This window comes from Vulpes lagopus, chromosome 6 (assembly GCF_018345385.1).
Source record: "Vulpes lagopus strain Blue_001 chromosome 6, ASM1834538v1, whole genome shotgun sequence".
In the NCBI taxonomy this organism is placed as follows: Eukaryota; Metazoa; Chordata; class Mammalia; order Carnivora; family Canidae; genus Vulpes; species Vulpes lagopus.
In genome coordinates this window covers 33883850-33906587 of record NC_054829.1, presented here as the reverse complement: position 1 = coordinate 33906587, position 22738 = coordinate 33883850, and the positions used below count along the sequence as shown (strand labels likewise).

Below are 22738 nucleotides of genomic sequence, written 5' to 3'. Positions count from 1 at the left end.
AATGCCCCTAGGCAAACAAAGATTCTTTCTCAGGAGTCACAGGGAAAGGCCAGATCTCTTTTGGGGCAAGGTTAAATTTTTTTTACTACATGGGTGGGAAGATCTTAGTAGCACGGCTCAGAAAAAGGTTCGGGCAGATACATGCATGGGGAGTCTCCCAGCCAAAACTGTTTTGGCGGAGTCTGGTCTCTCAGGAATGGCCTACAGTAGCCCATACTCCGCTCCTCAATGCTCAGTATGGGCTGGGTGTAGGTCTAGGGAGTGTGGCTTCAGTATGGATGTCGGGGTGGATCCCAAGGGCCAGCAACTGGGGCCTCCAGCCAAGTCTGCTCTCCACAGCAGGAAGGCCAAGTAGCATCATCATGGCCATCATCTTCATGCCACAGGACTGGGAAGGGGCAGTGGGGGCAGCGGCTGGGGGAAGCTGGCCCCTGGCCTTCCCACTGTGCTACACACCACAGGGGATGGATCCCAGCCCCTGGGCATGGTGCACTGTGCTTCTAATGGAAGAATGAGGAAGAATCTTTGCACACTTAAAAAACCATCTGGGCCTGGGCCAACCCCCACCAAACTGCTATGCCTGACACGCCTGTGCCTCTGCCTTCTGCTCCGACCCAGCCTCCTGGCTCCTGCGAAGAGGAAAGGGGTCAGGCAGGGCTGCTGACACAGCAGTGGCAGCATGGTCCAGGCCCGACTGTGTGCACCTGTCCTGCTGCGGCCTTGTGGTGGCTCCGGGGCCACAGGACACAGGTGAGGAACAAAACAAGAACAGACGAGGTCAGGGTGTGGATGGCAGCTCAGCTCCCATGAGAGGTTACTCCCTGTGGCTTCTGCTCTCCTGGGATCCCGGCAGCTCAGCCCCAGTGCCCACAGGGGAGCCCCATCCCCTGGGGCTCAGAGTCTCGAGCTCCAGGATCGGCCAGGTGCTCAGAGGCACCTGCTGGGGGAGCCTGTGCTCAGGGAGGGTGGGGGGTGGCTGGGGAGGAGCCCCCGGAGCCCCCACAGCCAGAACTGCTGTCACGGTCCCTTCAAGGTCTTATATTGATTTCTCCTTCTTAAACTGCCCAAGCTGCCACTGATTTGGGTAAGAAAGCAGGTGGGGAAACTGAGATTATGGAGAAAGTGTGTAGTGTAGATCAACCATGTGGAACCAGGAAGGGGATGACTCAGAACAGAATGCCAGTGCTATGGGTGTGTTTTCTGCCCAGTGCAGCTGGACCTGCTCTTGGTTTTGCAGCCTAGGTCCTATTTCCACCTCTGCTTTCACATCGTCTTGGAGCTTTCCCTTCCTCGGTCAGATTCCAGCCCCTGGGCATGGTGCACTGTGCTTCTAATTGAAGAATGAGGAAGGATCTTTGCACACTTAAAAAAAACATCTGGGCCTGGGCCAACCCCCACCAAACTTCAGCCCAAGGGGAGGAATGGGCAGCCTTGCTAGCCAGGCATGTGACTGAACTCCACCCCTGGAAACACTGTGATCTTGGGGACAGGCCATTGGACATAGAGGCTGGCGTCCTGGGTCCTATCACCGACTATACCATTGACAATTACTACTGCACCTCTCAGATTCTAAGACACCATTGATTGTAAGATGCACCATCAATTTAATAACTGCTTTTAGGGAGAGAAAAAGGAGCATGGCCCCATCAAATGCACACAGCAGCTCAAACACCTGTTCTGATTTCAGGAACCATTAACATATGAAAGATACAGTGCACTTTAAAAATGGCTTTTTTTTTTTTTAAAGCAGAATTTATAAAAAAACTAAACAAGAGAAGGCTTTTCCTAATTCTGGGATTGAGATACAAAACCAATACCCACATTTTGCAATAATAGTTTTAGTAGGCTTTTTTACTACATGCTGTTGGTAACTTTTTGAGAGGAAGAGGATATGAGTTGACCTGATAGACATTCAATCAAAAGGATGGTATCGTAGTGAGATTTATAGTCAGCGAGCAGTGCAGGGTTTAAATTGGTTACTAGATATTTGCATCTTTTCACTACACAGCTGAAATAAGAGGACTGGAGGATATTTCAGTTTTAGAGCAATAATATCGGTGGAGCGCTTTTTAGGTGCAGGCACTGCTCTAGGTACCTCGTGTTTACTGACTCATAGAAACCCACAAAAATCCTATGCGAAGGTGCTAAGGCCACCTCGCCTCAGAGATGGGAACATGAGGTACTGAGATTAAAACAGTGGCTCTAGGTCCCACAGTCGGATGTCGACTTGAACCCTGATGGTGTGGCTCCAGAGCCCACCTCTTACCTGCAGTAAACAATCTCTTCTAAAACGCAAGGGAGGAAAATATAGCAAATAAAACTGAAAATCTCTAGTCATTGCCCGTGGGCAGAAGGCCATGTTGGGTTGGGCCAAAAGCAGTGGTATGCCCCCTCAAGAAGCCTTTGTTTCCTTTGTTTATAACACTTACCAATGTCATTGGTGTAAATACATCTGCCCTGGCTGATTTCAAGATATGGCTCACTGGTAAAATTCCTGAGTGTGTAACAATTACCTCTCAGGAGTTGGCCTGAACCGGCTCCAAAATACCCCGGTTGAAAGTAATTGTTCGTGTTGAGATGGGGCAGTTTGGCCAAGAATGTGTCTTGTATGACATTTGTTCAGGTAAGCCAACCATGGGTGGGACTTGGCATAGGAGTTGGGGGCTTTTTAAAAAAAATATTTTATTTGTTTATTCATAAGAGACACACAGAGAGAGAGAGAGAGAGAGAGAGAGAGGGGGGCAGAGACACAGGCAGAGGTCAGAAGCAAGCTTTAGGCAGGGAGCCCAACGTGGGACTCGATCCCGGGTCTCCAAGATCAGGCCCTGGGCTGAAGGCGGCCCTAAACCGCTGGGCCACCCGGGCTGCCCTGAGTTGGGGGCTTGAAATGGTTTCTCTCTTCTGTTTCCCCTGCTAACCAGGAGAGTCAGCCCCTTGGGGCCAAGCAGAGAATGGAAGTGGGCAAATTATTCAAGGTATGAAAAATAGGAGTGATGGGACCTGTGGCCAGCTGTAAGCACATGCCTTGCCAAAAGGCATTGACATGTCACAGGTTTTTTGTTTTGTTTTTTAACATTATAGGCCAAACAAAATAGGTCCACGACCTGGATGCAGGCCTCCACTTTGTGGATTCCATCATCAAGGCCTCCTTTGCAAGGTTTAGAAAGCCAGACTCAGAGATTAGCTTGCCAGGGTCTGCAATTTCCTTTGCACCTCGAGTGAGCAGTGGGACACCAGGGGTGTGCAGGCAGTGGGAGCACCCATCCTAGGTGCAGGCCATCAGGGGTGCATTGTCTAGCGAATTTTTAAACAACAATAAAACAAACTAAAAATCAGTCTGTTTTTTATTATCAACATGTGCTGGCAAATCTGAACAATGTCAGTGATAAAAATACCCTCTTTGAAAAATTCTTTTGTTGGTCTGAGTTTTAAATAATCATTGTGGTTGCTGTTGAGTTTCACTAGTATGTATGTAAGCTCCAATTAATTCCATTTAAATCACTTATCTATTAACAAGCATTGCATTCTATGGGGAAGCTAATTTGAGAATTAACCCCTGACTCCAGTGGATCTGTCTACAAGTATATGTTTTCAGAATAAGTACCTAATGATTTGAAACCCTTAAGTTCCAAACCTGTGGAATCCCATATTCATATGTTTCAACAATAAATTCAAAATTAACAATAATAACAGCTGATTGTAAACATGAAGAAACAGACGGAGAGTTAGTAGGATTTTCTCATTCCGTGTGTCCATGCCAGAAGAACTCAAAAGGACAATGTTTAAGTGCTTTGTTTTCAAAGGCATTTAAAGATCTGGATGCGGGATGCCCAGGTGGCCCAGCGGTTTAGCACCTCCCTTCAGCCCAGGGCGTGACCCCGGAGACCCGGGATCGAGTCCCACATCAGGCTCCCTGCATGGACCCTGCTTCTCCCTCTGCCTGCGTCTCTGCCTCTCTCTCTCTGTGTCTCTCATGAATAAATGAATAAAATATATTTAAAAAAAATAAAGATCTGGATGCTTATTCTAAAGCTACATATCAAATAATACCAATATTCACTGCTATTCAACCATTTTCCCTGATTTTTAGAGGAAGAACTTCAGAAATTGACCAACTGTGATAGAAATGAATGGTGAATTTTCTGGTGAAGATATTTAAGCAGAAATTTTTTTGACTGTGCAGACATTTGAAAGCATCTAAAATTGATCCCAAAGAAACAAACACATGGACCATAGTGCAACTTCTGAAGTTCACCATGACATGGGGTTTTTAGGAATCTGTGACAAACCTATCATAATACAACTTCCTATTTGTATGTTTGTTGATTCACATAAAAGAAGTTTCTCTAGATGAGAATTAATTAACTATGAGTGAAAATAGATCAACAAACTGTCTGATGAACATGAATATGTGAAGATAAGTTTTGGCAAAGTCATTAACAAATTTATAGAGGTTAAACCTGGAAAACAGAAACTAATATTATTCATTACTGCAAAAGACCAGTATGTAGGTATGTTTGTTCCAGTTTTTTAAAGTATTGATGTAATTAAAACATACCAAACCATTACTTTTTCTCTTTTTTATATTTAACATTTATATATTTTTACTGGCATGATTATGCACATGAGAAGAGGGTTCTCCCCAACTCCAGTATTTTATTTAAATTTTTTTCTTTTTCTTTTCCTTCCTTTTTTTTTTTTTTTTTAAGATTTTATTTATTTATTCATGAGAGACACAGAGAGAGAGGCAGAGACATAGGAAGAGGGAGAAACAGGCTCCTTGCAGGGAGCCTGATGTAGGACTCAATCCCCAGCCTGGGATCATGCCCTGAGCCAAAGGCAGACATTCAACTGCTGAGCCACCCAAGTGCCCCTAAAACTTTTTCCAACATAGAAATGGTTTCAAGACAGCCTGATCCTGATCGGTTAATGGCCTGATTGGAGAGTTCATCTTGGTAGCACAGAATGATGTTTGGAACATCATGGAAATTCTGGAATTTGCATGTTTGATCTCATAGCCAGGGAGCAGTGGATCTTGTTCCCACTTGGTGAATGAAAATATTGTGAGGGCCTTTCTAGCCACCATTCTAGATAGACGACACAGTGGCTTTCATAGGCACAATGCTTTGACACTGGGCAGAGAGATGGAGGTGACTTTCCTCTCCTGCTGGCTCCTGGCCCCTAGCCAGACCATTTCACTCTGGGCTCATCATGGTTGTCTGCAGAATGTAGAAGTGGAGACTGGCCAGTCTGATGAAGGGGCAGAGTTAAGACTATGAGGATCGGGACACCTGGGTAGCTCAGCCATTGGGTGTCTGCCTTTGGCTCAGGGTGTAATCCCAGAATGCGTGGTTGGAGTCCTGCATTGGTCTCCCTGCATGGAGCCTGCTTCCCCCTCTGTACATGTCTCTGCCTCTGTGTGTGTGTGTGTGTGTGTGTGTGTGTGTGTCTCTCGTGAACAAATAAATAAAACCTTAAAAAAAAAAAAGACTATAAGGATCACCGTTTAACGACCCCTATTGCGGCCAGCCCTACACAGATGGTGGCTTTCTCTGAGGAATAATCATCTGAGAGGTCTCTGGCCCTTGATAGAGCCCTCTTCTCTCACCATCGAGGTTTGACTCTTCCTCCTATTACTACTAGCACCATTTTTACTCTGCTTCCTAGATACTCCTGTGAATGCATGGAAGTGTCACCTGGAAGGAATTTCACATTCACCCTCAAAATGACAAGGAAGACCAGCTCCTGGGCAGCCAGCCTGGTCTCTCAGGATCCTGGAAGCCAGAGATGCAGAGCAGGGATGGGCTTACGAGGAGCCCACCAGGAGATGCAGAGAGCTCTGAGGCAGGAGAGAGAAAAATAGTAGGTGGAGGGGAAAGTCTGGACTGCCTTCGCTGGAGGGGTGCCTGGGGCCCAGGGATGTGACAGGCTTTGGTACCAGTCCTCGCCACTTTGCCTGGCTCAGTTCAGAGGTCTAAAATTGTCATGTGTCAGGGACACATGCTCCAAAGGCAACTAATTTCTTCTTGGAAGCTGTTAAGGTTATTGATTTAAGTCATGACAGGCTCAAGGGCACTAAGAGATTCTTTCAGAAGGAAATAAAACGGCTTCTCTGGATGAGTATTGCTTTTTATTTAGGCAGGGGTCTAAATCTATTGAGGTGAAAGCAACTGGGTCTCACCTCTGAAGCCATCTGGGGAGACCTATAAAGTTTATTGATTGGACTTACTTAACTTCCACTGGCTAATAATAAAACAACTACACCCATCAATCAGTTCCCAGGCCCCCCAAGAGAATGATTACAGGATGGATTGATTCCTTCTCAGGGATGGCAGTTTATGGGGAAAACATAGAAGGGGTGGGGACAATAGATGCCACAGAGTGACATTCTAGGGCAGCACACCGGGGAGGCCACTGCCTTCCCAGGTGAACGTCCTGGGGGAGGGCCAGGAGTTCTCTGGGAAAGGGCTGCAGGGACCTCTCTGGACAGCAAAGAGTTAGCCTCATCAGGATGGTGGTGGGAAGCTGCCAGATTTATGTTTGCCAGGTGAGAAAGAGCAAGAAAGTGAGGATATTGACACAGGGCAAGGAAGGAGGCGTGTAGGGTGAGGGGCAGACAGCCAAGATAATTGAGAGGCCAGCACCCCAGCCTTGAAGTCTGGAGCAGGGCCCTGTGGTAGGCCTGCTGCCGGCCTGCCTTTGAGCCAACAGGAAGGACCTGGAGGAGGAGTTACTCAATCTTATTCATCAAGTATTTCTCTTGCCTTGAAAAGTAAGACATGTCCTTACCTGGGGTTAGTTGCATTCTTGTTGGAGAGACAAGATGTTCTCACTTAAATGAGATAATGACCTGAGACCTTGGATGATAAAATGCCAAGTTGGCCGCACACATTCCACTTGTTACAGGAATTTGGGAAAAGGGGCACCTTGTGAGGGCTGGGTGGGTGAGGAGGATCTCAGAAGGAGTGTGAGACTTGAACTAGGCTTCCCTAGTTCAAGAAGAGCAGAGAGCAGTGGGATGAATAAATCCATCTTCTACAAGTGGAGCGTCTGAAGCTAACTGGGCAAGGACATACTTCAGGAATACAGTGGTTAAATGTGAGAGCTCTGGAGTCAATGCTTGGGTTCCATCCTCCACTGAATACCATCCACATGGGCAAATAACATTTATAAATCTTAGTTTCCTCACCTAGAAAATGGGGATAATAATAGTATTTATAGGGTAAAGCAATTATAAGGTTAAATGAGACTAATGTTTGTAAAGTGTTTAACACAGTCCTGGAGATCAGAAAATATTCAGTAAGTGATAGTCACTGCCATTCTTCTTACTGTTACTGTTCAGACTACCATCAGGTTCTGGGGCTCCCCAGTCCTGCACGATATTTCTGCAAGCCCACTTTAGCCTCTTTGAATTGTATGCCTGTTCCTTACCTAGAACCTGGGAGAAAAGGCCCAGGAACCCACTGAGGAGGTGAACGATGGCATGCCACAGCCAGCAGCCAGCTTTTTAGCACCTGCGGGGCAGAGATAACTGAACCCTGACTTTTATAGGGCGTCCCCCAAAAGCACCACTGGATTGCTGGCAGAGATGTAATGAGGAGAGAACGCAACCAGAGTTTTTAATCTGAAGTGGCCTGGGGCACCTGGGTAGCTTAGTCGGTTAAGTGTCTGCCTTCAGTTTAGGTCATGATCCTGGGGTCCTGGGATTGAGCCCTGCATTGGGCTCCCTGCTCAGCAGGGAGCCGGCTTCTCCCTCTCCCTCTTCCATTTCCCCCTGCTTGTGCTCTTTCTCCCTCTCTTTCAAGTAAATAAATACAATCTTTAAAAAAAAAAAAAGAAGAAGAACGAATCTGAAGTGGCCTAGAGAATAAATAGGTTGAAGAAACTCTGAGAGAAGATAATCCTTTGGGGATCCAACAAAAATGTATTTAGAAGCACTGGCTCCCCACAGCAACAATTACATAAAGGGGCTCCTAACACTGAAATGAAAAATAAACCAGTCTCCAGGGCAAAACCAGACTGCCTTGGGTGATGTTTACAAACACTTCCAGAGCTAGGAAAGGAGCACGGGTTCCTCACTTACCCTCTAGCTAGTTCTCCCTTGATTTTCCCTGTGCAGCCAGAAGTTGCAAGACTAATAAACCCTTGGAATGGGGGCTAGGGAGGGATATGGAACTTCCAATAACAGTGCTTTCAGCAAGTTGGTAGGGATTAGCCAGGATTGCTCAGAAATCAAGAAATACATGGGTTACTATAATTTTTTTAAAGCTCCTGGTATATTGAAATAAAAAGGAGAAATGTCAAAACAGAATCACAAAAATTGTGATATTTTTGAAACTTTGCATTTAATAAATTGGTATAATTTAACACCAAAGGCACTGAGTTATTCATAAGATAATTATAGGAGTTTTGAAAAATATTAATTCATAATGTACAGCAGGCAGTCTGATCTGAGAGTGGGGACACCTGGTTTAGCTGTATGAAGATCATCTTCTTTCAGTGCTGTTGTCAGTATGGCTCTGAGACTGTATGTATAACCTCATTTGGAGATGAGCCAAAATATTAATTTTGAGGCCTTTGATCGGCCTGGGATGAACGGAATAAGTGGTTTTCCCAACATAACACACTGCCCCCCGCAGTGGTGGCCCGGGGTGTAGCAAAAGTAAGTAGTTTATGTATGTGCAGCATTTTGTGAAGATGCAGAAATCTTAGATAGTATTTAATAAAGATTCCTTTGTTGAGTTAGAGAAATACCAAAGAAGGGACAGCATTTTGAGGGACCTTTTTGCCTTCAGGATCCAAATTTCATGAAAGCATTGCCAATGAGATTCAGGTACATACACATGTCTCCACAAAAAGTCTGAAAAGACTGAAATAAAATGCTGAAGGAGGAGAAATGGGAGATGCCTGGGTGGGGTTCAGCAGTTGGGTGTCTGCCTTGGGCTCGGGTTGTGATCCTGGGGTCCTGGGATCATGTCCCACATTGGGCTCCTTGCCTGGAGCCTGCTTCTCCCTCTGCCTGTGTCTCTGCCTCTCTCTCTCTCTGGCTGTCTGTCATGAATGAATGAATGAATGAATGAATGAATGATAAATAAATGAATGGAAATGGTCCTCTGATACCAAGGTATGTGTATGAGACACCTCTTATGAATCACTTCTGAGGTTTAGGTCTCTCCTGTCCCTTATTCCAGCTGTGTCTAGCCAGTTTGCATGGGTGCAGTTGACCATGACCCACTAAGGTACACTTTTTATACCCTTTGCTTTCTACCTTTGGGCCTCTGAGTGACGTTGTAGGTGGGACCACCATGAAAACGTACTTATCACTTACTCATGGGCAATGTAGACAACCATGCAAAGAATTTTTGCCCAGTGGTCTGGCAGCAATGAAGAGCTGCTGCCCCCTCCTTCCCCCTTGGTTGGTGCGGAGACACCTTTCAGACAGCAATGCCAGTCTCCCAGGATTGTACAAGCATTAGCCTGCAGACACAGCCAAGTCCATTACATGGTTCTCTAGTTCATGGCTCATAATTTTCTTCCTTCTTCTCTACCGCCTTCCCCCACCCCCCACGTCCTCTCCTCTCTCCTTTGGTAACATTCCCAGGAAAGATTTTCCATTTAGGTCTCTGTCTTAGGTTCTGCTCTTTGCACACCTAGAACCCTTTTCATAAAAACTGGTGGTGTTCCTGTTCTTCCTTTTACTGTTTCTCACAACTGATTTTTTTGAATCCAAAAATGAAATTTGACATGGAGATTTGTTACATGCCAACCACTGAAATGTTTTTTAATTCTGATTCTGTCATTTAACAATGTTAACTGTCCTGCCTAGCCTTGAGTTATCTATAAATTTTTTTCATAAAACTTATTGGCTGTTTAAAAAAAGCCATCAGTGACCAACCTCTCTAACCTCATCTCATGTTTTACTCTTCTTGATAACTATCCTCCAAGAGCCTCACCTCCCACAAGTGTACAAATGGGCCAAGCTCTTCCTCCTCAGGACCTTGCATTTGCTATTCTTTCTGCTTAGAATCCTCTTCCCTCAGGCTCTTCATGTGGACATGTGTCATGCTTCAGGACTCAGTTAAATTCACTTCTCAAAGAGAACTATGAACAGTGTCTTTTAGTCATTGCATTTATCCCAATCCATGGATACTAGGGATTCACTGCTTCTTTATTGTCCATTGTCCTAATTAGAATGCAGTCTCTAGAAAGGCAGGGATGAAAAAAAAAAAAAAAAAAAAAAAAAAAAGGGCAGGGATGTTACCTGTTTTCTTCCTGCTTTGTCCCCAACACCTAACCAGGTTCTGACACCTGGCAGAGGCTCAGTAAATATCTGATTCATTCTCCACTTGTGCACCAAATCTACTACTCAAGGGGCATTCACCAATTCTTCCTCCTCTCTCCTGGGTCATTATTTCCCTTTACTGCATCATTCCCATCAGCAGAGCAACATGCTATAATTTTGCTTGTCTGAAAAAACCAAACCAAAACAAACAGCAACCCAAAACACCACTCTTGGCCCTCACCCACTACATATTTTATCTATTGTCTGTCTCCTCCACTAAATGAGAAGCTATATAAATTTTTGTTTGTACTGTTTGCCGTGATATCCCTTGTGCCTCAAAAGTGCATGCACATAGTAGGCACTCAATATAAAACTGTTGGAAAGGGGCACCTGGGTGGCTCAGTGGTTGAGCATCTGCCTTTGGCTCAGGTCGTGATCCTGGGATCCTGGGATCAAATCACTCATGGGGCTCCCTGCAGGGATCTTGCTTCTCCCTCTGCTTGTGTCTCTGTCTCTCTCTGTGTGTCTCTCATGAAGACATAAATAAAATCTTTTTAAAAAATGTATTGGATGAATGAATTATTTTAAAGATGGAATAAATAAAACAATAAACTTTTTTTTAATTAACAAAGAAAAGAAATCCATCTGTATCCTGAGGATCCTTGAGGAGGAGGCCCTGCAGTCTCTAAGAAAGTTAAAGGATCTACATTCAGCTAAGAAAGCAACTATATGTCAGACGGCTCTGTGGAGAAAGGTGGTGGCTATCTACCTGTGTAAGTGATGTGGAGAAGAATCCTCTTCCATTCTCTGGTGCTGCCTTCTAAAAGCTCAACAGGACAGTTTTTAATTTTTTTATTTTTTATTTATTTTATTTTTTTTTTATTTGAGAGAGAGAGAGAAAGAGAGGCAGAGACACAGGCAGAGGGAGAAGCAGGCTCCATGCACCGGGAGCCCGACGTGGGATTCGATCCCGGGTCTCCAGGATCGCACCCCGGGGCCAAAGGCAGGTGCTAAACAACTGCGCCACCCAGGGATTCCTCAACAGGACAGTTTGATGGAGAAATGAAAATCAGCAGTAGACTCCTCTGCATTTATTTATTTTTTTTTAAAGATTTAATTCATTTATTCATGAGAAACACAGAGAGACAGACAGAGGCACAGAAACAGGCAGAGGGAGAAGCAGGCTCCATTCCATGCTCCAAAGGCAGAGGGAGAGCCTGATGTGGGACTCGATCCTGGGGCCCCAGGACCATACCCTGGTTGAAGGCAACGCTAAACGGCTGAGCCACCCGGGCTGCCCAACTCCTTCACATTTAGACAGTGGCCTTTCCTTAGGGATGGAAAAATTGAGGTCCAGAGGTACTACTCCCAAACTCTGTCTTCTCTCCTCTAACGGGATAGATCATAATCCTTCACCCAACACATCTAGTTACCTAACTCACAATAAAAGAGTAGTTCTTATGCTTGCTTGGAAATTGGGCAGCAGGAATTGATTTTTGAAAATTGGCATGTGATAATAGCACCAGCCAGGAGATGGCGATGCGCCTTCCTTTCCTGGAGGGCTATGCTCTAGGCGGCCACCGAAGGGGCCGAGAACAACTGGGACCTGGCTGGGCCAGCCATCTAGTCAGCCAGGGGCTTCTAGGAAGGAGAGCCCTCAAAACAGCCCTCTGCCTCGGAAGGCCTCATTCTTGTTGGCTGGGTCCCCATGAGTCAAATAGTTGTTGCTGAAAAAGATACATTTTTAAGGCTTCAGATGCCAGAGTAACTAGGAATCCAGGGCGGTTGGCAGGTCCACAGTCAGGATATTTATCTCAAATTCAGGGAGTTTGAAAATCTAGGACAGCTCCTTGGCAACCCCGTACTGACAGTCCCTTTGTTCGACTTTTCTTAGGCTTAGACAACAGCTTCCAAGAGCCAACTAGATTTTCTCCAAGATGGAGCCCCACCCTGGCCAGCCTTCTACCACAGGAATTATTAGTCTGGGCTTTGGGGTTCACCAACCCCTGTCACTGGGTGTAAAATTGTACTGGGTTGAAGGGGGGTGGTGTGTGTGCTGATAGATATTTACAGTTTCTGGAGAGAAAGCTCATTGTTTTCATCTGTCTCTCAGAGAGCTGCATGATTCAAAAAAGGTTGAAAAAAACTACTCTGTGTGGCACCTGGGTGGCTCAGTGGTTGAGCGTCTGCCTTTGGACATGATCTTGGGGCCCTGGGATCGAGTCCCACATCAGCCTCCCCGCAAGGAGCCTGCTTCTCCCTCTGCCTGTGTCTCTGCCTCTTTCTCTGTGTCTCTCATGAATGAATAAATAAAATCTTTTTTAAAAAAATTCACTCTAAAAATCTTCCCAGCTTTCTCTCCTAGAAGCCTCACTGATTCTTCACCCCAATGAGTCCCCTGAGATACTCCACTTCTCCATTTTACGCTGAGAGGCGTACACCAGTCAGGAACTGACCGGGAGAGGAAACATCCTCAGCTATTTGAACAGAGGAGGCGGTATAAGAATCGTTGACAAAGAAACCACGTTGTTGACTAGGTGACTGAGGAAGCAAAACCAGGACACGAGGGTGTCATGGAGGTAGCAACTGCAGGAAGCAGCCACTCCCCGTGCGGGTAGGTGTGGGGAGAGGTGGGAATTATCACAAACTTAGAAACCGGAAACTCAGACTTTGAGGAGGAGGCCCTGCTCAGCTGAGCTGGCTTCTGCGATCTGGAGAGGGACCCAGGGGGACCTGGTGTCTCCTGGGAGAGGGGAGTGCAACGAGGCTGCTGGTGAGCGTTGGGAAAACATAGTTGCAAGTGCCACTATGAGGGGGGGCGGCCACTGCCAGGGTGGCAAGGGGGCACTAGCGTGACATCAAAGGGACAGGAACCCCACAGGAAGCAGATCGGAAGGAACACGTTCTTTCTCCTCCAGCTTTGCTCTCTCCCTCTAATGCTTCCCATCGAAGAGCTAACATGGAGCCTGCAGGCAAAGCCACAATGTGGTCTGTAGAGGCCGGGCATCACAAGGCTGAGCCCGGAAGGGCGGGTTTGGATCTGAGAGATAATAAGTTCAAAAGGTCTCCCAAAGCATTTTGTCTACTGTAATAGTCACAGACACTATGCAATCTGTTCATCCCAAGGATTTCAAACTCTTAATAGATTCATCCTTGGGCAGTATTGGGGGGGCACATATGGTGGATTCATAGACCAAGTTTGGGATTTCCCATGGCAGGCAGTAGCAGCCATCTGCTTGCATGGTCTTGCAGCCAGGGGAGCAGTGGTAGCTTTGACCATTTGTAATCTCTGGTCAGGATAGGTTTCTAAATTGGGTGGGGAACAACAGATACTCCTTGATCATAGCCCCATGGTAGCTGCAGGCACTGGTCTATTTATATATTTGGTGTCACCTCTCCAGTGATGTTTTCTGGGGTTCTGAACCAGAGTCCATCTCATACACAACAACCCACTCTTTCCTTGGGCACTAGGAAATCTCCCAATATTGAAAACATGACTCATGGAGGATAATCAAAGCAAATTTGTTTTGGTCTCCCACAGTCCTTTCTTATCCATTTAGGGGAATGAGCTCTTCATCTGCCCCAGATAAAATTTAGGGCATTCTCCATGATTTTTTAGTCACAGTAATACCAACACCCATCTGGGCACTTCAAAACATATAGGATGCATTTAATAGTTGGAATATTCTTGATGTGCCCTGTCCCACATCAGGCTTATTTAAAGGTGGAAAGAAAGGGCCTAAGGGATGGGGTATATGGTCAGGTGCTAACACTTTTCCTTCACCTTACCCTGCTTACTAACCATGAGTCCTAACTCTTTCAGAGCTAGCATTCTGGAATTGAGAAGAGGCGAAGGGATCAGGGGAGTTCTTCCTTGACTGGTCTTAGCATGCTGATTTATCATCTGCTCTGCTCTCTTTGGACTTGGCAGGTGTTTGAAAGCTGACTCTCACAAGCTCTTTTGGATGATCTTCACTCCCAATTACTGAGGATCTCTCTCCTAAAGTTTGCTTCATAGGACAAATATTCTCTATTCTGGTCACCCACTTACTCCTTCATCAGCCTCTGCAAATGTGGTAACACCTTAGGCTTCTCTCTCAGATGTTTGTCCCTCCCTGCAACCATTTTGGACAGATCTAAGACAATCTTTCGCTGCTGCTGGTAAGGGGGGAACCCTTTTCTCTACCCTTTTATATTCAGTGACTAGAGCCTGCAAATTAAAGTGACAAAAGACAGATGAACAGGAGAGAAGGTCTCTGTTTGTCTTATGGGAAGGGAGAGGGGACTCAAACGAAAAGGAGTGAGAATCCCCAAAAAGCAGTTAAGCCTGGGAGCTTATATACCATTTTAACAAAGAGTGATAATTTTTTTAAAAATGCATTTTACTAATTTATTAATGAAAGACACACAGAGAGAGGCAGAGACATAGGCAGAGGAAGAAGCAGGTTCCCTGCAGGGAGCCTGATGTGGGACTGGATCCCAGAATCTCAAGATCACGCCCTGAGCCAAAGGCAGATGCTCAACCACTGAGCCACCCAGGTGTCCTGAGTGATAAATTGTGAAGTGACAAGACAAGATAAAAAAGGGAGTTGGGCTTCCATGGGTGGTAAATTGTGGAAGATAAATATACAGGGAAAACTAATAGAATATAAGGCTTATTTTAGTAAGGCTTCTTATGCAGATTCAAGTCAATGCTCCTAGCAGTTATGAAAGAGAGAGGAGGGGGCACAGTGTGAAGGGAAACGTATGCCTTGCTTTTACAAGAGAGGGCAGAAAGGTCCTCTTGTGTGCTCTGTTTCCTAATTGTTTTTGGCTCAAAATAATCCATATGTCAAAGTGGCATATTTTAAGGTGGCGTATTCTGATCTCTTTTGCCGCCCACAACGTTGTGACAAACGTTGAGAGCACAGGCTGTCACTGACCTTCCCCTTTACTCCTCAAAGCTGTAGTCAGCCCATTGCTTGTCCATCAGATTTTCTATGTGGGAATTGGACACCTGTGCACTGTGTCCTCTAAATCTCTCAATGGACATGATGGGTCCCCTTTCTCTAAGCTTGTGAAAAGGGTCCTATACTCCCTTCTCTCTTTTAAGGGTGAGACTGGGACTCATGGTATACCAAAAATGTTGTTCAAAAATCCAATTTTCTCACCTCCAAATTCTTAGCCATTTTATTACCATGAATGAGGGTGCAGAAATCACAAAACTGGTTTTCTTTAACCACCTGCCTTCTTTCTAAAGCCTGCATGGAGGTCCAACACCTCATTTTAGAATGTGATCTCTGTCGTCTTTGTCAGAAATTTCTATTTTAACATCTCGTTACATGTGTACGTTTGAGAGAAATGAACAAAGTAACCGAGTTGTTTTATTATTCCTAAAGCATCCATACTCTTAAAGTTTCCAAACCTGAGTAAAATGGCTGGAATAGGTCTTTTTCGGTCCATTAGGAACTGTTTAGATAGAGCGGAGATGCTGCAAAACTTCCCTCAGGCCTTCGGAATCATCTCTCAACAGAAATCACTAAACTGTTTCTAATCCCTTGTAAAAGTATCGAGAACTCTGGGACTACTTTGGAGAACTATCCTCCTCTTCGCTGGCTTACCATGAGGATTAAATGAGATCATGTGTGTGAAAAGTATTTTTTAATTTTGTAAACTAGAAGGCACAATGCACAGACATGCAGGGGACTGTCACGATTATGGATACTTCAGGGGACCTTGACTATCTAGAAGTTCTTGAGACAGTTCTAAGCAGGCACTTACAGTTCAAGGAGGAAATTTTGCTCATTAAAAATAGATCCAGAGCAAACAATGGGGCTATTTGGCAAGTGTTTCTGAGAAACAAAAAAATACACCTAGAGTATATATTAGCAACACTGGGAGATTACTGCGGAGCTGGCAGGCAGGGCCCCAACTACGTGCCCTTGGCTTACCCCAGGGTCACCTGCAACCCGTTCCCCACACACCAACAACTTCTGGCTTCTTGCAGCCTGCAGGTGTGCTCTGCCCCGGAGCATGCTGGCCCCAGAGGTTAGCGGGGATGACTGCTCCAGGGGCAACCCTTCCTCCATGGGGGAATGGGCTGTGAGGGTCCCCAGGGACCATCCTGAGACCTGTTCCAGTTTCTCAAAGGGACCCGGTGGGATCCAGCCCCCTTCTTGTCAGTGGAAACCTGTTCATTCATAGTCTTGCCTCCCTTCCCTGCCTCATGTTTCCCATTCTCTCACAGAGCTTTCTGGGATCACCACCTCAACTACTTGCAACCTGAATCTTGGCCCCGAAGGAGTCTGCATTCAGGGGAAGCCACTCGAGCTAAAGGCAGAGGAGCCCCGAGGGCTTATCTCTGGCAGGAAATATATATCGCACTAACTGAAATAGTAGCTTCTGTGTAAACCTGGCAACGGGGTAGAAATTGCTAAATGACCATAATAAGTGGCAGTTGTTGATTGCTTCGTTCGTGATCCCAAGCTCTTGTCACACGCCTCAGTCACAGCCGTTGTAGAAGCGGCTGCTCTTACTCCGTCTTATTTTGCAAGTGAGGAAACAGGCACAGTGAGCTCTGCAAGGCCATGTAACTTGTACATGGCAGAGCTGGGATTCTGACTCTGGCAGTTTGGTTCTAGAACCCATACTCACATCTATCACTGTGCTTTTCAAACTACTGAACACCGCGAATAAGCAAAGAGCCAGGGTGCCTGGCACCATTGGCCCCTGCGTGAGAGGGAGCCCTAACGCCCGGGTGGCTGAGAGACAGAGGCCATAGTAAGACGAAAGTAGATTGGAGAATTGGAGGCCTGAATTCAAAACCACAATTCTACTCCACTTACCAGTTGAGTGACCTTGAACAAATCACGTCTCTGACCTTCACTTTAAATCTTATACATAACATGGGTGGTGGTGGGTGGTGAAAAATTATGTCTGACTCATGGTTTTGTGGTGAGGTTCAAAAGAGAGGGTGCAGAGCCCTGGGCAGATTCTGACCCTGATGGGCAATTTTGGGTGCTATGACACTGTGGCCACAAGCTCTGAAATCTGCCCCCTACAGATCACTATCCCTTTTATCCCACCTCCGAGGGCTCAGGACTCTTAATGGCTGCCTCCCTGAAGAAGTTAATATGATGTAGGTAACAGAGGATGGACCTTGGGAATCTGACATGGATTTGAATCTCAGAATCCTTGCTGTTTCCTTTTCTTCTTCCTTTTTTTCTTTTTTTAAGATTTCATTTACTTATTCATGAGAGACACCGAGAGAGGCAGACACAGAGGCAGAGGAGGAAGCAGACTCCCTGTGGGGAGCCTGATGTGGGACTCGATCCCAGGATTCCAGGATCATGCCCTGAGCCAAAGGCAGATGCTCAACCACTGAGCCACCCAGGCACCTCGATCCTTGCTGTTTCTACTTGTTTTCTTTTTTGAAATAACTGTGGGCAAATTATTTAATCTCTTTCAGGCCTCTGTTTTGTCACCTGTAAAATGGGGATAATAAAACCAGACTATGGAAACAGTTAACTGGGCAATGGACATAAGGAGCTTAGCACAGCCAGCACCGGCCAGTGCTAGGAACATGGTAGTTACTGTTACTACTCTTGCTTTTACTAGAGAAAAACACAAGCCCCATCCAAAGACTGGAAGAAAAAAAGGGTGATTTGACATGATATATATAAGAAGAGAATTATTAGCTGTTTCCATCTACTTAAGACAAAGTGAGAAAGCCTCAATCTGTCATTGCATTCCTGCTTACTTTCAAATTCTATACATCATGCTGCAGAAAACCGTAAAGAATTCTGAAGAGGAATCCATTTTGGAAACCATTATTAAAAGCAACAATGATGCAACACAAGAGTATAATCTATAGTGGCGAACCCACATGAATTCCTAAAACATAAACCGAGCTTTGAGTTCTGAGTCTTGCTCCCTCCTCACAAACAAGCAAGCCTAGCGTCTGGAGGAGGGGAGCGGGCAGTGCAATGTGCTGAATCTGGAAAAAGACAGTGGGGGCTGGATGGCCGCCCTGGGCAGCCAGGCGTGGACTTTGGAAGGAGCAGGGCTGGGGCAGAAGTGTGGGCGAAAGGGGTGAGAAGATGGAAGACACCCGCGGGAAATGGTGAAAAAGCAAGCTGGCCCTGGCCTCCTACCTTGGGACAGGAGCCTCTTCACCTACCCCAGGGGCTCAGGGAGAGGCCCTGGGCTTTGCCGGGCTGCGGTGCCTGTTGGAGCTTCTGTACTTGTTCATTTGTCAGGTTTGAAAGAACAGAGAGAGCACTAACGTTTTCCCAGCCTCTGGAAGTGAAAGAAGAAAGAGTTCTTTACTTGGGGGGCCATATCCTGAATGCTAGAGGTCAGTGTTTGCAACTGATCCATGTGGGCGCGGGCTTCTAATTATTTCCTGGATAACCTGTTATCTATTAGCCATCAGGCTGCTTGCCAGAACATGCAGTGTCTCCAGAGTTCCTGGTCTGGATTCTGAGGACGGGATTTTTTTGTTTTCGTTTCTGTTTTGTTTTGTAGGGAGGTAGGAATCGGGCACAGGCAGCTGTAAGTCCCATTCCCGTCCCCCTGGCCTTAGCCCGGCGTGGGAAGAGAGAACGCGGAGGGGAGTTAGGGACAAACAGGGCTAGGCAGGGCTAGGTAGGGGGCCACAGAATCAGCTCACAGAAATCCCCAAGATGCTGAGGTGTCAGGAAGCCAGAGATAAGGGAGCCAGCCAGCCCAGCCTGCCCTAGGTGTGGGAGGGGAGGGTGTCTTTTTATGACAGTCCTCTGTGACCAACAAAGAATAAGCAGACCCCAAAGAAGAAGTAAGCCATTAAGGATGTTAGCACCAGTCTTAACTCAAACCAAGACAGCACAAGAATCTCAAGGCCACAAGCTTCCCAGCCAGCTTTCGACAAAAGACCAGCCCCACAAGCCCTCAGCGGCAACCCTGTGGGGACCCCCTCACTTCTGAGAGCTCTCTCTATACCTTTACTTAATACATTTCTGTCCCTTTACTCACTCTCCTGTGTCCGCGAGAGTCATTCTTGGAGTCGGTGAGACAAGAACCAAGCTCTCCCGTATCCGAGGAACCCAGGACCTCCCGCCCTCCCCCGTGGAACCTGGCAGGGTCCTCTTTCCTCTGGCTCCTTGGCTCACATTACTTTGGGAGACTCAGCTTTATTGTAGGCTTCTGGAAAAGCTTCTGAGAGAAATGTCTTTCTGGGCCGATATCGCTTGCTTAGAGAACAAGAAAGTCTTCAAGTAATCTTCGGTTAGGGGAAAGGACGGAAGGGACACGTCAGGATTGAACAGGCCAGTTCTGCTGAGCAGGGGCAGAAGTTGGCCGTCACCCGTGGAGCCCCGTAGCCTCGGCCAGCACTCACGCACGGCCTCTATGTTTGTACTCAGGCACAATGAAGCGTCATCACATAAGAGGGGCACCTTCTTTTTCTTGTCATGAAGGTAGCACGCGTTCATTACTTAACCAGTTAGAAACTCTAGAAAAGCGCTAAGCAACCAACACTCGAAATTTCATTCCTCTGAGATAATCACTCAGGGTTGAGAGAATAAAAGGAAGTAGTTTGAATTTTTAAGCCTTAGACACTCAGAACGGACCTATGGGGTCGAGACTTAGACCTCCTCTGTGGAAAAGGTGCTACCTGGGGGTTGGTTTCTGTGGTTTCAGAGGAAGGGGCCCTTCGGGCTGGAAACCAGGGCTCCGAGAGGGGGTACCCGCTGGCTAGAGCAGGGGTTGCCCAAGTAGTGTAATGAGGCTGTTGGAGGAACTGCGAGCTGCTAGGAGAAGGCACTGTGGCCTCTGGGGTGGCAAGTCGCTGGAGTGAGACTCTGGGAATCGCTGCTGCGAAGGAAGCAGGAAGGACAGCCCTTTGTCCCTCCTGCAGCCCTGTAGCCCCCTGTCCGCAGGTGGGGGGCACAGCCCCACCCAGAGGTCTCCGGCACAGCGGAAATGTGGTCTGCAGGGCAGAGTAAGAGAGGGTGGGTTTGCAACTGAGAGGCTGTATCAGGTGTGTTTGGGTTTTTTTTTTTTTTTTAGGTGTGTTTGGGTTTATCTGCTCTTATTTGTGTTCCTTCCTCCTGTCCTTTATGTAATTCATTTTTTAAAACATGTAGAACATTGATGTACTTCCCAAGAATCAAAACTGTACACCAAGATATACACGGAGAAGCATCCATATGCCCCTCTTCCTCTACTCCTTGTAGGGATTCCACTTCAGTGTTTTCCCATTTAAAAAAAATTTTTATTTATTTATTCACGAGACACAGAGAGAGAGGCAGAGACAAAGGCAGAGGGAGAAGCAGGCTCCCCTCGGGATGTGAGACTTGGTCCCAGGACCCTGGGATCATGACCTGAGTGGAAGGCAGACACTCAACCACTGAGCCACCAAGGTGCCCTCCCATTTCTTTAATGTATGTGTGGTTTTTCATTTTGTCCTTTTCAAAATTTAGCAGATACTTAAGTTTTCTTATGCCCTTTTATCTTTGATACAAAAGTACATTATTTATAATTGTTTGCACTTTGCATTTTTCATTTATTATCTTCTGGAAATCAGGTCATAGAGATTTTCCACATGGTTTTGTTTTTAATAGCGCTTCAACCAAATGTCATTGTTTATTTAACCAATCTTCCATGTTTAGGTATTTAAGGTATTAATATATATATTTTTTGAAATAGATAATGTTCCAGGAACAACCTAGTACCTGAATATTTTTAAATTGTTGGGTGTGGGGGCACCTGGTGGCTCAGTGGTTGAGCGTTTGCCTTTGGCTCAGGTGGTGGTCCCAGAGTCCTGGGATCGAATCCCACATCAGGCTCTCCCTGCGGGGAGCCTGCTTCTCCCTCTGCCTATGTCTCTGCCTCTCTCTGTCTCTCATGAATAAATAAATAAAATCTTTAAAAAAAATTTGTTGGATGTGTACCTTCATGGTAAATTCCTAGAAGTAGGAAGACTATGACAAACGGTAAATGGATCTGCGTTTCTAAGATATTGCCAAATTCCTCTCCATTTTTCATTCTCACAAGCAATCGATGAGTGCCTGTTTCTCCAGTCTCACCAGCAGAGTATATTGTCAGTATTTCGAATTTTTGCCCATCTGATGAGTGAGAAATGCTATCTTAGTATGGTTTTAATGTGCATTCTCTTATGACTCAAACTCACAACCCTGAGATCAAGAGCATTATGCTCTGCTCTGCTGACTGAGCCGGTCAGGTGCTCCTCTTCTCTAAAGTTTTATTGTGACAGATTTTATATACCATAAAATTCACTTGTTTAAAGTTGATACAGTTCAGTGGTTTTCAGTACAATCCACAGAGTGGTACAACCATTACCACCATCTAATTTTACAGTATTTTTAACATCCCAGAAAGAAACCCTATACTCGTTAGAGGCCATTTATCGTTCTTGCTGTAGCCCTCATGTCTGTTCTGGCCTCAGACCACCACTGATCTCCTTTCTGTCTGTATGAATTTATCTGTTCTGGATATTTCATATAAATGGAATCATACAATATGTAGTCTTTTTTGACTGGCTTCTTTCACTTAGCATAATGTTTTCCAGGTTCATCCATGTTGTAGCATGAATCAGAACTTCATTCCTTTTTGTATACAAATAACAATCCATTGTATGTGATCTCACAATTTGTTTACCCAGTCATCTCTTGGTGGACATTTAGATCGTTTCCATCTTTGGGGTATTGTGAATAATGTTTAGATGGATATCTTTGAGCGAGTGTTTGTGTAGACAGATGTTTTGATTTCTTGAGCTGATGCCAAGAGTGGAGTTCCGGGATTATATATTTAGCCTCTTGAAGAATTGCCACACTGTTTTCCAAGGTGGTTGTGCCATTTTTTTGAATTTTTTCAAATGCTTTCTTATCTTTTAGGGTGAAATCATATGTTTTTTCTCGTTAGACCCATTCAAATGGTGACTTATGTTAATGGTTAATAGTGAATGACCCTTGCATTCCTAGTATAATCCCATGTAAGTTATTTCTTGACGCCATCTGAGTTTCAGTTTTGCTATCTGTAAATTGCAGGTAATACTAGTATCTACTCTCATAGGGTTGTGAAGATTTAAGGAGATAATGACTGTGAAGTGCCTTTTGCAGTGCTCAGCATAGAATAAATGCTCAATAAATATTAGCTATGTATTTCTACCTATACAGAGCTTCCCTCAAAACCCAGGACATTTCCCAGATGCAAAGTCTGAGCCAACTAAATTTCTGTGGAGAGAGATTTCCTGTGGGAAGCAGTGCACCCAGTAGTTAAGGGCTGTGATTGTGTGAAATTCAAAGAGGACTTGAACTGCCTTCATTTCGACCTCAGTCTGTACTGTCTAACTGACCAAGTTCTTTCAGGCTCATCTCTTAACTCAGGCAAAAGACCCTGTGGACAAAGCATCCCTTGTTGGGAAACTAAACTACCCCCTCAAGCAGCAAGGACTGCGCTGAACCAGCAAGACTCTGG

At 45.7% G+C, this 22738-nt stretch overlaps 1 long non-coding RNA gene across 1 annotated transcript in view; it reads right to left on the bottom strand.

The window, feature by feature from the left end:
* Window positions 1-18538, bottom strand: part of LOC121493416 — a 35512-nt gene extending 16974 nt beyond the window's left edge. Inside the window, exon 1 of the long non-coding RNA XR_005988467.1 lies at window positions 18415-18538. This is a non-coding gene — a long non-coding RNA (uncharacterized LOC121493416). The remainder of the gene's footprint in view (window positions 1-18414) is intronic.
* Between the last annotated feature and the right edge of the window lie 4200 nt (window positions 18539-22738).